Source organism: Eucalyptus grandis, chromosome 8 (assembly GCF_016545825.1).
Source record: "Eucalyptus grandis isolate ANBG69807.140 chromosome 8, ASM1654582v1, whole genome shotgun sequence".
NCBI lineage: Eukaryota > Viridiplantae > Streptophyta > Magnoliopsida > Myrtales > Myrtaceae > Eucalyptus > Eucalyptus grandis.
The window spans coordinates 53,268,819-53,283,715 of NC_052619.1; the positions used below are offsets into that span (position 1 = coordinate 53,268,819).

Consider the following 14,897-nt stretch of genomic DNA (forward strand, 5'->3'; position numbering starts at 1 on the left):
CATGGAATGATCTCGCGCCGTCTGCAAGTTCTTATCTTTTTGCCTCTTTTTTATATCTTTTGTAATAGATAATCCACAAGCATTAACCGAGATAATGAAGAGCCAAAACTTCGAAAACACTATTTGAAATAGAGAACTTTCATACTTGAGATCAGGAGTCAATCTATCTATATAATCATTATAGTCATTAGAGAGGCTTCACAAAACATTTTGCCAATCACTAAAGAGGCTTCCGAGTTTGATTGGGAATTTAGAAATGCTGGTTGAGTTGGATTCCAAATGGGATTTAACAAGTCACATCAAATTCGTGAGCTTATTTACTAGACTTGTAGAGGCCCAAAGTTCTAATACAGCACTCATGAATAATTTTTCCCATCTACATTGACACAAGACTATGCTTACACATTGGTTTTGTGTACTCTATTTTAATAGTATTTTGTACAATAATCAGCACAAAGCATGGATTTATAGGGGTTAAATGCGAATGTTGCTTCACCTCGGAATAAATGTGATTTTTATAATTTGATTGGTAGCTGGGGGAGTGTCTTGGATGAAGATCAAGCCCGATAATTCCATCGAGCTTCATGTTTTGGTGTCAATTCGGGCCTGGGCCCTCTTAGCCCATTAAACTGGATCGATTAGAGTTCGCCTTAATTAGGATTTAGTTTTTTTTTTGGGGGGGCACAACAAATTTATTTGGAAGTTCCATGTCTACTTTTGTTGACTTTGACTTTAAATAAATCTGCCCATTCATTTGGGGGCAAAAGTGGATTCTCATCCCCAAAATTCTGCACCACATAGTAAGTGATTTTCTGCATTAGAGAAACATAAATAATTGTCAAATGACAGGCTGGAGTGATGCTTTGAGGAAACATCCTTATTAACTTATCTGCAACAAAACTAGCCCACAACTCTTATTCAGCCAATCCTATGGCTTCTTCAAAGTTAAATGACCTACCAAAATGTCATTCAAAATATCTTCATTTTTACTACCTTAAGATTATGTGGTATAGGAACAAACGCCTTGATAGCACCTATACGAAAAGTCTTTCTTTTCCTTAAAAAATAGTAGGAGTTAGGTAGTGGGATCACCACCTGTTTTCTCTTTTTCTTGGAGCTTTTGAGCTATAATGGGGGAAGCTCAATTTTGATTCAAATGGAAGGAGTCTATTTCAAAGAAATCTGCAATGAGACTTTTGGAGTTTCGTTTTACTAAAACAAATGTCTAAGGGAGTATATTCGAGGCTAAAATTATCAGAAAACAAATTCAATCTTCCGTTGATCTCAATTCAAGGATTTTGATACTTCCAAGGAATTTTTTTGACTCATGACATAATTAAAAACTTTAATCTTAATTTATTTTGTCATGCTTGGATCTATATCTAAAAAGATTTGAGAACTTATTAATTCCGAAATGAGAATTATTTACACATTTTGATCTAGCAAGATTTTATTTTTCCTTCCTAGCTTCACCATCACGTGCCTCCTCCATGTTCTCCTTATCAAACTATCAATCAGTTTGTTTAATCAACATTTGTATCCCATCGAGATCTGAAGGTCTTGCTGGTGTTGGCGCATTCACATTGCTCATGCACTGGCCTGCAACTTTGAGGAGGTCAGCTCATCAAAGTTACCAGTAAAAGACAGGTCAAATTGATGTTATGTTACCACATTCAAGTGCAACATAGTGCTACTACATTCAAGTGCATTACTTTTGTCAATTTATGCATTGGTCATTTATGTGAGATCATTGGAACTTGCTTGTCCGTACTTTAAATTTGAACCTTATAACGATGCCTTGTGAAGCATAACTTTGTTATACGTCAAACAATGAAGGACATAGTCAAACGTGTAGATTTTAATCCGTGACAAAAGCTCTTTCATTCACTTTTTGGTTACCTAGGAATGGAGCTTTAGATTTTGACATTGTTAAGGAGAATCGCTAAACAACAAAAGAGTCCTATATGTCTGCCTAAGCTCTTTCTCTTGGTAAGGCTCTTTCTCCTGGTAATAAGTAAGAAAAACTTATGGGATGTTTCTATAAAGGTAAGCTGGGGCTATGGCTATTAACTCGTAGATTTGAAGATAGTATATCTTTCCCAACGTTTTGGTGCTATACTCTGGCTTTTGCTGCAATGTACAAACTCCTGCTTATCATACAATCTCAAAGGTTTAACTATTCTCTTGCACGATGTGCTTTGAATTGTCAGAATTGGCAATTTATGCTTTGAAATGATAAAGGAATTTCATTTTTTCCGGTTTCCGCTAATGTTAACTTCGGCAATCAAAAGTAGAAGGTAAAAACTCACAGCTCTCATTCCAAAGGCCGCTTAGATCATTCTTACATGTCTAAACCAAGATGATATAAATTATTTACCTCCTAAAAGTTGAAATTCAGCAAAGGTTGCCAATTGAAATGACGTAAACTTCAGACAAGATCATCATTTGTTTCCAAGATGGCTTGATTTAACTGTTAATTTGCATAATTGCCTACCAAGGAATAGTTGAAGTACTTGGTTGCGTGGATGTGCCAATGAGCTAGTAGTAGAAAGTAAGGTCACTGATTGAAAAGTGTTCTCCCTATACAATCTTTATTTCACTTTATAAACCGGTTAATCGCAATACCACGCAAGTCTTACAGTTCCATAGCTCACACACATCTGCCGATTTTGTGCACTTCAACACTAGTTCAACCCCAAAAAAGGGGGAAAAAAAAAAAGAAAAAAAAGATTCAGCCGGAAAAAAGTTGCGTTTTATCGATTCAGCCTTGTGGCGCATTCATTCAATAGGCATCACATAGTTGTATTTACAAGGATGATACATGCAACTTCCTGCTTTTTACATTACAAGTGAATTTCGGTAGAGATCCTATGCATATTGTGATGGACATGGAAAAAGATTGATGGAATGCATTACGAGAATAAAATTCATCCAGAGCTGCCTAATGATCTTCATGAAATTAGGTGCTTACTTAGGAGCATTTTACGTTGAGTTACTCTTGGCATCAGAGTCTTAACACAGCCTCAATGCAGAAGCAGGACTCCTGGAAAGCATATGGTTTCCTTTGTCTTCGCTTCCATATTCCTTCAATCGTGGGTCCTTGATGATTTTGCACGATCCCCATGTCTCCGCCAATAATTCTACACCGTAGTAGACTAAATGGTCTGTGAGGCTGTTACCAGTTACCAATCTGCAGGAACACATTCTGATAAGTCATCTGTAAATATTTCCAGTAATAAAGAACTGGCGTTCTCTAGAACAAGCCGGTCTGTCACGAGTTATTGCACCTAGCATGATAAATCCACAAAATAATTGCTTGTAACAGGTAGCTACGACTAAAACTACCTCCTTGCCTACGACTAATCACAAACTTTCTCGACCTGATAAACCAAACAGCCAAATCCTATATTATACAACCATGCCTACAAAAAAAGGATTCCAATTACATGTGAACACTGACATAGGAAAGATCAAAATTATCAACAGACAAGCAGGTGGAATCAAATTATTATCTCACATCAATATGTTTATCCATGGCTGTCATTGAGATAGTCACCAATGATTACAGGCATTAGTACACATACATAATTTAAATGAGTAATACCTTATAATTGCAGAGAGAGAGAGAGAGAGTAAATGATACACATTATTACGCGTCTTAAATTTTGGAATTGGTATGATTGCTTTATGGGAATGAGAAGAGTTCCTAAAATATTGTTAAAAAGGTCATGAGTACCACAAACTACCCTACTTTGTTAAGAAGATAAAACAAAACAAAACAGATAAAATTTAAACGCTGAAAAAAGTAAGAGTACAAACATTGTTGGAAAAGATAAGACTTCTCCAGTTAGATAGGTTGAAATAAATGCAAAGCAAACGTAAAATGCAGTCCAGCAACAATTCCCCATAATTTACGTGATATTCCGTCAAGATCAAAGTCATACCAATTTAGGGAAGTGATGGTATATCTTCCGTGGGAACCAAGAATAATACGAAGGCAAATGAAGCACAATCTCATGTCCTTTATTTATATGTATCGTATTTGGCATGCTGTAGTAAGAAAAAAACATTGCATTGCCAATACGGGGTTGTGCAAATGTCAAAACCTGGACAATCTGTGCTTCTTGGTTTACCGGGAAATTAAGCATCCTTAGTTATCTAAGTAAATCAAGCGAGTGCTGGTTTGGAAAAAACAGCTTCAGCACACGTAATTAGATAATTAGACAGCCAAATTACTTGAATGTTAATAATTTCACAAGAGGAAAAACTACTATGCATCAATGACCATATATTGCATTTCACATACGAAGGTGAACGATGGAACAGCCCTTTTCTCTCCATAAGGGTTGGAGGTCTAGCATTACTCTGTCTGGATCCCATCCATAATTTTCCCAAAACCAAACCCCACAGCCGCAACAAAACCCACCCAAGCCTCACCCCCACAAAAAGTAGTTAATAATATGGAATAGTGGGTTTGGGGGTTAATTTACAACCAATGCGCATTTAAATGCTTCCACAAGAAGCACTTGGATGTTGGTGGGGTGAGTCATATCCTGCTAAAAACATGAACAAAACATTCCAAGTTCATGGTGAAATTGCCCCTTGAACCTCAAAACTTACAATCATAAATAGCAATGGAGAAACTAGATGTTAAAAAGGGCCATGACGCATGCAAGGGGCCACGACCCATGGGCATGATGTCACGATCGGCTCAGAACAATTTTCAGCAAGAAACCAGCAAACAAAAATCACATTTTAAATCATCCAAGTGTTCGGACAAGATGTAACTTATGATCCTATTGTAGGCACATGAATGTCTGTATAATCTGAGTCCAATCCAAAGTTTGACCCTCAAAAATCACAACTTGACATGGAGAAGAGATTTAGCGGGACATGACTTTGGGGTGGGCACCATTTCTGGTACCAGTTCCACAACAGGTGCCTAGAAAACTCTAGACACTGTCCAATAAAGCAGAGACAAAAAGCATAACTTAGACATTTTAGAATTGGCTCCAGCCTACAACATATATGGCTTGTATTCGGACTGAAAAGGAGCTGCTTCTTTTGGTTAGAAAGAGACAGATAGAAACAACGCACAGAACACAGATTTAGGATGAATATATTCTAGTTTAAAATGCATTAACACTTCAAGATCACACGAGATAGATTTTGAGCTTCAAGTGCTTGCAAAAGTTAAATAGCTAGACCATAAGCATATCAATATACCCATAAAGTTTCCAGCAATTAAACTTTGTAATGATTAGTTGGAAGTCTTTATCCACTATATATGGGTATTCAGCCAACTTGAAGCTTCATGGCTAAACATGTAAGACAATTCACACAACTAAAAATGTTGACCTAGGTGGTTCAGGTAAAGGGATGTTTGCAACCCATTCTGCTTGTGTTTTGTCTATGGGTGGATTTACCAAAAACAATAGAGAGACGAGAGAGAGAGAGAGAGAGAGAGAGAGAGAGAGAGAGAGAGAGAGAGAGAGAGAGAGAGAGAGAGAGAGAGAGAGAGAGAGAGATGCTGACCAATTGTAAATATAAATATGAAGCCATAGAAAGTTCAAGGTATCCAGAGTCTAAACTCTTCAAGGCAGAGTTGGCAGGAATTCCAAGTAACTCTTAACAGACCAAAACTGAATAAATGGAAGAACACAATAGAGAAGAACCAATATCTGAACCATAGCAATTTTTTAACTGTGTTACCACAAGATCAAATCTGCAAAAGGATGCCACAGCCCTCCCATAGAATGCCCCATCACCATGATGTTGATGTCTCCATATAAATCCTTGGCTCTTTTAACAGCATCCAAAGTGCGAGGTTGAATTCTTGCATCGTGATAAGCATAATAAATCCATGATGAACCTAAGCAAATAAAATAGAATAAGAATGAAATTCATTCCAAATCAAAAGTATCCACAACTTGCAAGAAGAGGCTTATCATCTCTAGAACTCACCATGACACCACGCATGCCAGGTAGTTTATGTTGAGCCATTTCCAATAGAGATCTTCAACCCAATTCTATATCCTGTAGACATAAATAGAAGTAATCACTTACTGAAAAGCTCAAACAACTTTTCCAAGAACAAAATTAGTGAAGTATGTGATCTCCTCATGACAAAATATAAAACTACAAGCACATAACATTCGTGTCTCGATGGAAATGATTCACTGTTTTCCCTTCTTATGGACAGCAGACCCATGTATTTTGTGAACGCATTCACTGGAGGCTACTCTTCTTAGCTTAAATTTTCATGAAATCCTTCACATGTCAAATGTAAGAGGAATAATTGCTAAAGTTAACATGCATACCTATGTTCTCGAGTACCTTTGAAAGCTGTAACTGCGGCATTAAGGTCCTGGGCACCATAATATAAGCCTATATGTAATATATATTGATTAGAAATAAAGACAAGAAATTATATGAAATTCAAACATAGAGGCATCACAAGCATCGCAAATTGGTCGCCACTGCGACACGAATTATACACGTGTAAGCAATGCTGGATGTCAACTATCAGTTCAATGACTTCAAACCCCTAATTTCATATCCAAAGGCATTAATAACCAGTCAGAAGCTAATAAGAGAAGGCAACATATGCCCACAAAATCTCATCTCAAGAATTGGCCATTTAGTACAGAGGACCCATTCTTTACGCAACCTTAGCAACAATGTCATATTAAAACGTAGTCAAATTACCTTTTCTTTCCATCACAACTAGGACACATCCAACTAAAAAGTTATGTCAAATCTGACATGTAAACTTGCCAAATATAAAGCTCTGCTTCTAATTACAATGTTATTGTATTGAAATGGTGAAACCTGAAGGGTAATAACAACAAGCTCTAGGTAAATGTGAAAATCTTTATAATGAACACTTACAGCAGATGCATACTCCACCACCATCATCGCAAGAGTGTGATTGTAAATAGTTGTATGAGCCTTGGACCTCACTCTAAGTTCTGCATTTACCAGTTGAGAAAAATTCAGATTGAAAATGAAGTCACAAGCTCATTCAATTACAAGCAAAGAAGCAAGGCTGTTATGTGTCTAGCAAACTATTTCGACAATCAAGTGGGAGTAAATTTCTACCCTTCCTCCTTCGTGAACTTAAAGAACTATATATCAATGCGATGAAAGGAAGTAAACAACATAAGGCTCAATAAAGATACAATAAGCTTCCATTACAGAATAGCCAATTCGATCAACTGTGCGATACTTCCTCCTTAGAAACAGCAAGATGAAATCTGTAAACAACTAAGGAAATTCAATCGATCTCAATTTTCCAGGTATTGATCCAGACTTGGTAATAACCAAATACAACACGATGCTCAGTCACATGCTTTGAAAACATCCAAATCTACACCAGAGAGATCATCAACTATAGTTTGCCCCCATTCAATCAGGCACTACAGCTCCACAACATGGTCAACAATTCCCCCCAAACCTGAAATGCCTAATCAGCCAAATCCACTACACAAATCTCACTTCCCCAGGCTCAAAACTGACGTACTCGATACTAAAGCCTGTCTATATGAACCTTATCACAATCTAGACTCCCAATCCGAATCAAGTCAGAGGATCACAACCATAACTGATTACATGAACACGAGTTGCAATGAAGCATTATCAGAACCACCATCACCCTCAGCTCAACCATGATCAGTTCCGCTCCACATTATTCTGCAAGAGGGACGGATCGAACAATGTCGTCGAAGGAAGGAAAAATTTAAAAAAAAAAAAAAAGATATCGCGCGACAAAAGAAATTCCAATCTCCGCAACCTTTCCATATACGCAAAACGATCACGCGCGATCAAATGGCGCGATCGCCCGGCGAGATGGAGAGGTCGATTGCGGTCTTTTGTCCGTATTGCTCGAATTCAAACCTCGAATCCTGGTCTTCGCAGCGTTCGTGGACTCTGTAGCGATTTTCGCGACAAATGGCGATCGAAAGCTACGGCGACTTGGGGGAAAGGAGGGCGGGGATGAGGAGTTTACCGATTTTCCTGATTTGCTCTCGGGCGCTTGTTCTGTTGGCGGGTATATTCGGTGTCATGTCTGGTGATTTTGTCGTTTCTGTGAGGGCAATGAAGGAAGTTTTGCTAAAATGAGGCGTGCTCCTGGACAAATTTGCGTTCTCTCTGTCTCTCTTCTTTTGGCGCTTCCTTTGATGTCTTTCAAATGAGCACTTTGACTCAGCTTGGTTCAGTTAGTGGGTTCGAACTAGAATTATGAAAAATGCACTAAAATTAGAGTCAATATTACTTTTTTTTTTATTGATATTCATGGAGGTATATAAAGATGCGGAGTACTCTAATATGATCACAAGCTTATTGAGATAATTTTTTGCAATTCCAAGCTCAAATCTATCTCATAACTCAAATTATTCAAAACTTTTCTTTTGTCAATATTATTCAAACTTGGAAAGAATGCGATTTGACATGTGTGAATCAAGTGGAGATTAATTATGGATTGTGGAACCACAATTCGAGAACACGGCTTATTATGACGTATTGATTCTTAAATATTTTTGAAACTTTATAGAAGTGGATTTGATAGTTTTTTTTTTTTTTTTGGATAAATGTACATACAATAGTTTTAGCTGAGTCATTTTATCTAAAATTTACAAAATATTTATAGCGTGAATACGATTGGACTGATCACCATATTATAAAATGATGCCATCACCATCTCATAATTGCTTGATTGATAAATGAGTCATACAATCATAGGGATTGAAAACTTTACTTTATGTGTAAAAGATTATTAAATAAAAGAAAAAGGTCCATAATCTTTGAGAACAAAAGTCATTGGACTTTTTTCACGGGCTATGTTCAAAGTAAAAAGAGTTGTGACCTCACGCAACAAAAGTCACGTAATGTCATTTTAAAAATATCAAAGAGTGTGAATGATTTTTATTTTTAAATCACATTTAGCTCACACAAACAAAATAATATAAGAACCCCACCCCAATGCATGGTTTTAAAGAATGTTTGGTGGCTCTCACGGATTTATATTCATAGTCAAATGTTTATAAAATCACAAAAAAATCAGTACACCAAAAAAAAAAAAAAAAAGTGGAAGTTAAAGAATAAGTGAAATTCAAGAGAAATTACTAGGAAGAGTAAATTAATCAATTTTATAGAAACCAATCTTCAAATCTCTTCCTTTATTGGTAACATGTACGCATCAATCCCTCATTCTCCTTAAGTCAAATTTTATAAGCACAAAACAAATTATAGATCACTCCTTTTTTTATCAGGCTCATGCACCGCTCATTCACTTTGAAAGTATAAAAAAACCAAAATTGAACATGAAAAAGCCGTAGTCACAATCCAACCCCAAGCATGGCAACCCAATGATGAAGGGATCATGCCATCTTCCATTAATTCATGAGTTCAAATCATGTCGCAAATGAACTTTTAACCAATTAGTATTTCAGGCATTCACAACATTCTATGGAAAGATTTTTAAGCTTTTGGCATATTAGTTATGATGATAGACTCGCACACCTGACAATGGACCGAGTGATTATGGCTAAAATGAGATATTCTATGATGCACATAACACTTTATGTAATGATGAGAATGGATAATCGTATTGATCATCTCTTCCCACATTTTTTAACTTATCAAGAAAAAAACAATTGCAATCCATCGGGACTCGGGCGGGGAGGCCAAGTCGGACCTCCCCCAATCCTTGGGCCGGTGGGTCCATCCTGCTTGTAAGCCCACATTAGCTTCAATTTCCACGGCGGGAAACGAAAATACATTTCCCTCCACCGGCTGGCGGGAAGTTTTCACATCACCCGCATAAAATGAAAATGGAAAAAAAAAAACCGCAATAAAAAAACTACTACAAAAATAATAATAATAAAAGTGAAAAACTATTTAAAACAAAATTATGAAAAAACGACTCTGATCGAACGACCCACTCCTCCTCTCTCCTCCTCATCCTCCTCCACTTGCTCAAATCTTCTTTGTTTAATTTTTGTTTGTTTAGATGTTTCAGTGGCTTTGAATTGCTAATTAACTTACCAAGTGAGGTCAAGTCAAGTTATGTAAATTCCAAGTCCATTATCTTGTCAATTTACAATGCGGTGATTTATCTAAAATACCTTATAAATTATTGTTTCGTCTTACTGAATTTGAAATCGGTCAATGCCCATGCTTTCTATAGGAGGACGTTAACTTCATTATACTGTATACATTAAAGTAGCTGTTACAATGTGTACAAAAGTATCACACTAACAGCAATGTGAAGAAGACAAATAATCTACATTAGTAAATGCATGTCCAGTTTCTTTTTTGTTTTTTTTTTTGTTTTTTTTTTTTTTTTGTTTTTTAGGTAAAGCATGGCTCTTTATTGGATTCACAAGAGTTGAAGAGAAGGCGTAGCGATTCTTAATTAAATTTAAAAAAAAAAAAATCTAGTTGCGAATGGACTTGGTCTGACATTATCTGATGCTGAGGTAAATATGATATAATGATCCAAACCGTTTAGTTTCAAATGAATAGAAGTGTGGCAAAAAATTTCCAATTCTAAAAGTATAACATGGAATAGTCTCGCATTGTTTGCAAGTTCTTATATTTTTCACCTCTTTCTTTTCTTTTGTAGTAGATAATCCATAAGCATTAACTGAGAGACTAAGGAGCCACTCCTTCAAAAACATTATCTAAAATAAAGAACTTTCATACTTAATATTGGGAGGAGTCAATATCTTTTCCCATCTACGTTGACATAAGACTGTACCCACACATTGATTTTGTGTACTTTATCTTAATAGTATTATGTATAATAATTAGCACAAAGCATGGATTTTGTCTAACTAGATCACTTTGTGACAAGCAATTTGTTGACACTAACAAGGGATTAAATGCGAAGGATGGCTTATCATGAAATAAACATGATCTTTTCTTTATTTGATTGATCGCTAGGGGGAGAGCTTTGACGTAGATCAAGCAACATAATTTTACTGGGCTTGATGTTTTGAAGTCAATTCGGGCCTTGGCCCAATCAACTCTTTAAACTGGATAGACCGAAGTTCACCTTAATTAGGATGGGGAAACGAACTTGGTTGGAAGTTCCATGTTTGCTTTTGTTGACTTTGACTTTGAATGAATCCGCCCATTTTTCTAGGGGCAAAAGTCGATTCTCATCCCCACAATTTCTGCACCACGCCGACCAGTGATTTTCCGCGTCAAGAAACGTAAATAATTGTCGACTTTGATGGCCTGGAGTGATGCTTCGAGGAAGCATCCTTACTGACTGATTTTGCAGCAAAACTGGCCCACGACTCTTTGCATGTTCAGTTGATCATTTGGCTTCTGAGTTCAAATTCATTTTTAGTACCTTAAGATTCTGTGAGAAAGGAACAGAGGTCTTGATAGTTAGGCCACATATGCACGAAAAGTCTTTCTTTTCCTTCCAAAAGAGTATGCGTTAAGGTAGTGGTACCCCACCTGTTTTCTCTTCTTTTTGGAGCTTTTGAGCTATAATGGAGGAAGCTCAATTTCAATTCGAATGGAAGGAGTATGATTTTTAAAAAATCCACAATGAGACTTTTAGACTTTCATTTTACTAAAATAAAAGTTTAATGGAGTGATAATCAAAGCTAAAGCTATCGAACAAATTTGATTTTCCTTTTATTTCAAATTGATGAATTTAATACTTCTTAAGAGCCTTTTTTGCCTCATTGAATACTAATAACTTTAATTTGTCAGATTCGGATGTACATCTAAAAAGACTTAAAGTGTTATTAAGAACTTTAATCTGTCAGATTTGGACGTACATCTAAAAAGACTTAAAGAGCTTGTGAATTCTGGAACGGAGCAGATTTAGACCTCCGGATCTTGCGAGATTTTACTTTTCCTCCTTGGCTGCCCCACCATTTCCTCCGTGTCGTCCTCATCAAATAACAATAGGTTCGTTTAGTCCACATCAGTACCCATCGAAATCTGAAGGTCCTTCCTCTTAAAAATAAAAAATAAAATCTGGAGGTCTTGCTGTTGTTGGAGCATTCACATCAATCATGCACTCCCCGGCAACTTCGAGGAGGTCAGCTCGTCAATCACCGGGAATGACCATGGCCATGGGCATGGGGTTAGGGTTTTGGAGGCGTGTGAGCAGAGAGCAGTGACGACGAGGGGAAGATCAAGGATTTGGAGCAAAGGAAGAAACGTGCGAAAGGTCGAGGAAGGATGTGGAAGGAGTTTGTCGTGGAGTTTAAATGAAGTATACCTAGAAAAGAAACTAAATAAAAGGAAAAGATAAAAAATTCTAACCCTGGGCATGTTGAATATTTTGGCCTCTTCATCCAAATAAAGAGAAATCCATCATATGCTTTGTTCTCCCGAAAAGAAGTAAGACCAAAAGTGAAATGCTAAGGAGAAGGTGGACGAATGGTGAAGTCTCAAGTGCGTAGCTGAAAAGGCTAAAAGCAAAGCAAGAATTTATATTTCCATTCCACCTTTTTTTCTTTTTAAGTTAAAATTATAGCTCGTTTCTTTTGCAAGAAAGACCGTGTAAGTGGATCATCTCTTTTCTTGAACCCTAAAAGTTGCTAAGTCCAGTTTTTTTTTTTTTCAAAAGCTTAAACTTGTGACTCTAAAAATTACAGAGTTCATATTTTTAAGTTCGTCGCTGTCCAAGCAAAATGCCACAACATCCGTCTTGGACCAAACTTGATGAAACGTATTTTTTGGTTACCACACAAGTTTTGGATTTTGATGATATAAAAACAATTTGGATAATTGATATTACAGTAAATATAAAGGTTAGGATTTTTTATGGAACCGCCCACTCGCCATCATCGACTTTGCTGCCCACCCATTGCCATCACAAGCCCTCAACTTCGTGCATCAATCCATCGGCGAGTTAATGCCTTGCTCGCTCGAGTCTGTCTTTTGCCTTCATCTCTTTCTCTTTTCGAGTAGAGTTCATAACCTATGTCCATGGAATTCGCGACCGGCAGAGGTCGCTAGCCTCGCACGGCCACAAATCTGCGGTTGCATGGGCGCGGTGTCGGGCTCCACTTAGTTAATTCGCTTGATTTTTTTAGTAACGGAGAGAGGCCCTCAGCCCTGTTTATCATTAAAATCAACACCTAAAAAGAAAAAGGATAAAAAAATTCCTCGACATGAGGGGCATTTGGGTATTCTTGCAGTAGCAAAAAGACAGAATGCGATTGATAGGGAGAGAGAGAGCCGAGGGAAAAGGACAAGGGATTGTGATTATGGTGGACGGAACGCAGAAATGTCGGTGGTCACATGACTCACATGGGGTGACTGATGATATCGTGGGCAGTGGAGCAGAAGTCAGTTAATAATAAAAAGATGTTAAATCAATCAGGGCTCACGCGTACCATTGGATGAGATGGACCCATTACGGAAAATTCACATGAGCCATCTGTGCATGAGCTGCATTCGCACGCGCTGGTGCGCGGGCGGACAAGACCCGCTCCAATAATAGGGAGGAAGTGAAGACTGAAGAGAGCTGTAAATCCAGTCCATATGCCGCGTTTGGCAAGGGCAAACTCCGAAATGATGGAATTTCAGCCCACGCGTCCCGATTGAAATTGCCATATTTTCCCAAACTTCTGTTGTATTTTTCAGGTTCGGAGAGCACGAAAAAGGGATGGGGCGTTTTCCCCAAAATAGCCCCGATTCTTTTTCCCTGACTGGGACACACCCCTATCCCGAAAGTGACGCCACAATTATGTAAAAGCAAAGCCAAGAGTGGGTCCCGTACCCCATCACTCCTGTAAATTTGTTGGCAAGTGCCTGGGCATTATCGCCATACAGTGTTGTCGGATAATTTAATGGAAGAAGGAAGACGCGTTAGACACCGTGCGGTCCCGTTTCAGGGTGAAAGCAAACTCTGCAGAGTTAGCCAATCCTGTCTTCTATGTTTAATGACCCGCAGTGATCTCCATTTATAATTCTGACTTCGATTTAGATTTCGCCACGTGCTATGCTGATTTTGCTGCTATACAGTTTAGAGAGATCAAGAGAGATCAATGGAGGAGAGGCAATGATTGTTTTATTCATCATTGGATTGATCGTTATCCAAACCATAAAAAGCTTATGATATTGTACGTACCAACTCTTTACGAGTGACTTTGGTTGGCTAAAGAATGGTGGATAGAAATTGATTCTGGCAAATGCAACTAATTTTGGTTTCTGTCAAGTCAATATCGTGAAACTTCAGTTGCAAAGCGGCTATTTTTCTATTGTGAAATATAGGAATTTTTAGTTACCACGACATTTATCTATAAACTTATAAATACTTCCAAACAAACAGTATCTGTTCATAAACATTTCAATTTTTAAATAATCTAATCAATCGTGTCATCAATCAATAAAAAAAGTTGTTACTGTCTTAATTTAACTAAATGGAAAGTACAAAAGTGTGTGTGTGTGTGTATATATATATATATAGTTCGGCCTTGCATTGAAATACAATCATTAGATTAAAAATTGCATGAGATTGGCTGATGTAATCTTGATACGGACGCCGATGATCCAAGCCTAAGCCTCACTATGCTTCATTTTAACGTGGCATTAACGTTCGCTGCTACTCTCAGAAAGAGAGGGAAAAATAAGACAGAACAGCGCACGGGTGGTGCAAGAAGACTAAAACATCATGGGATTAGAAGGGCAAAGTCAAAGTCTACAAAGACTTGGAATACCATGGTCCATGATAAACCAGCTATGCTCCAAGAAGGAATCACACCGAATGATTCATTTATCTCGTACTTTGTGCCTCACAGCAAACTTCCATGAACGTCGAGATTTAATCAAAAAGAAAAAAAAAGTCTCTAGATCACTCTGTAAATCCAACACTGATTTATTGTTCTCTCATTCACTGGCAAAAAAACGACAAATTG

At 37.4% G+C, this 14,897-nt stretch overlaps 1 protein-coding gene and 1 long non-coding RNA gene across 2 annotated transcripts in view; one reads left to right on the forward strand and one right to left on the reverse strand.

Annotated features, from left to right (window-relative positions):
* LOC104415067 (disease resistance protein RPV1-like) overlaps window positions 1-14,897 on the forward strand; it is a 97,727-nt gene that overhangs the window by 60,435 nt on the left and 22,395 nt on the right. The window lies entirely within an intron of this gene.
* On the reverse strand, window positions 2,783-6,032 carry LOC120286517. The gene is made up of 3 exons (XR_005545151.1): window positions 5,965-6,032; window positions 5,713-5,872; window positions 2,783-3,190 (listed from the first exon to the last, which is right to left on the reverse strand). It is a non-coding gene; the product is annotated as an uncharacterized LOC120286517 (long non-coding RNA).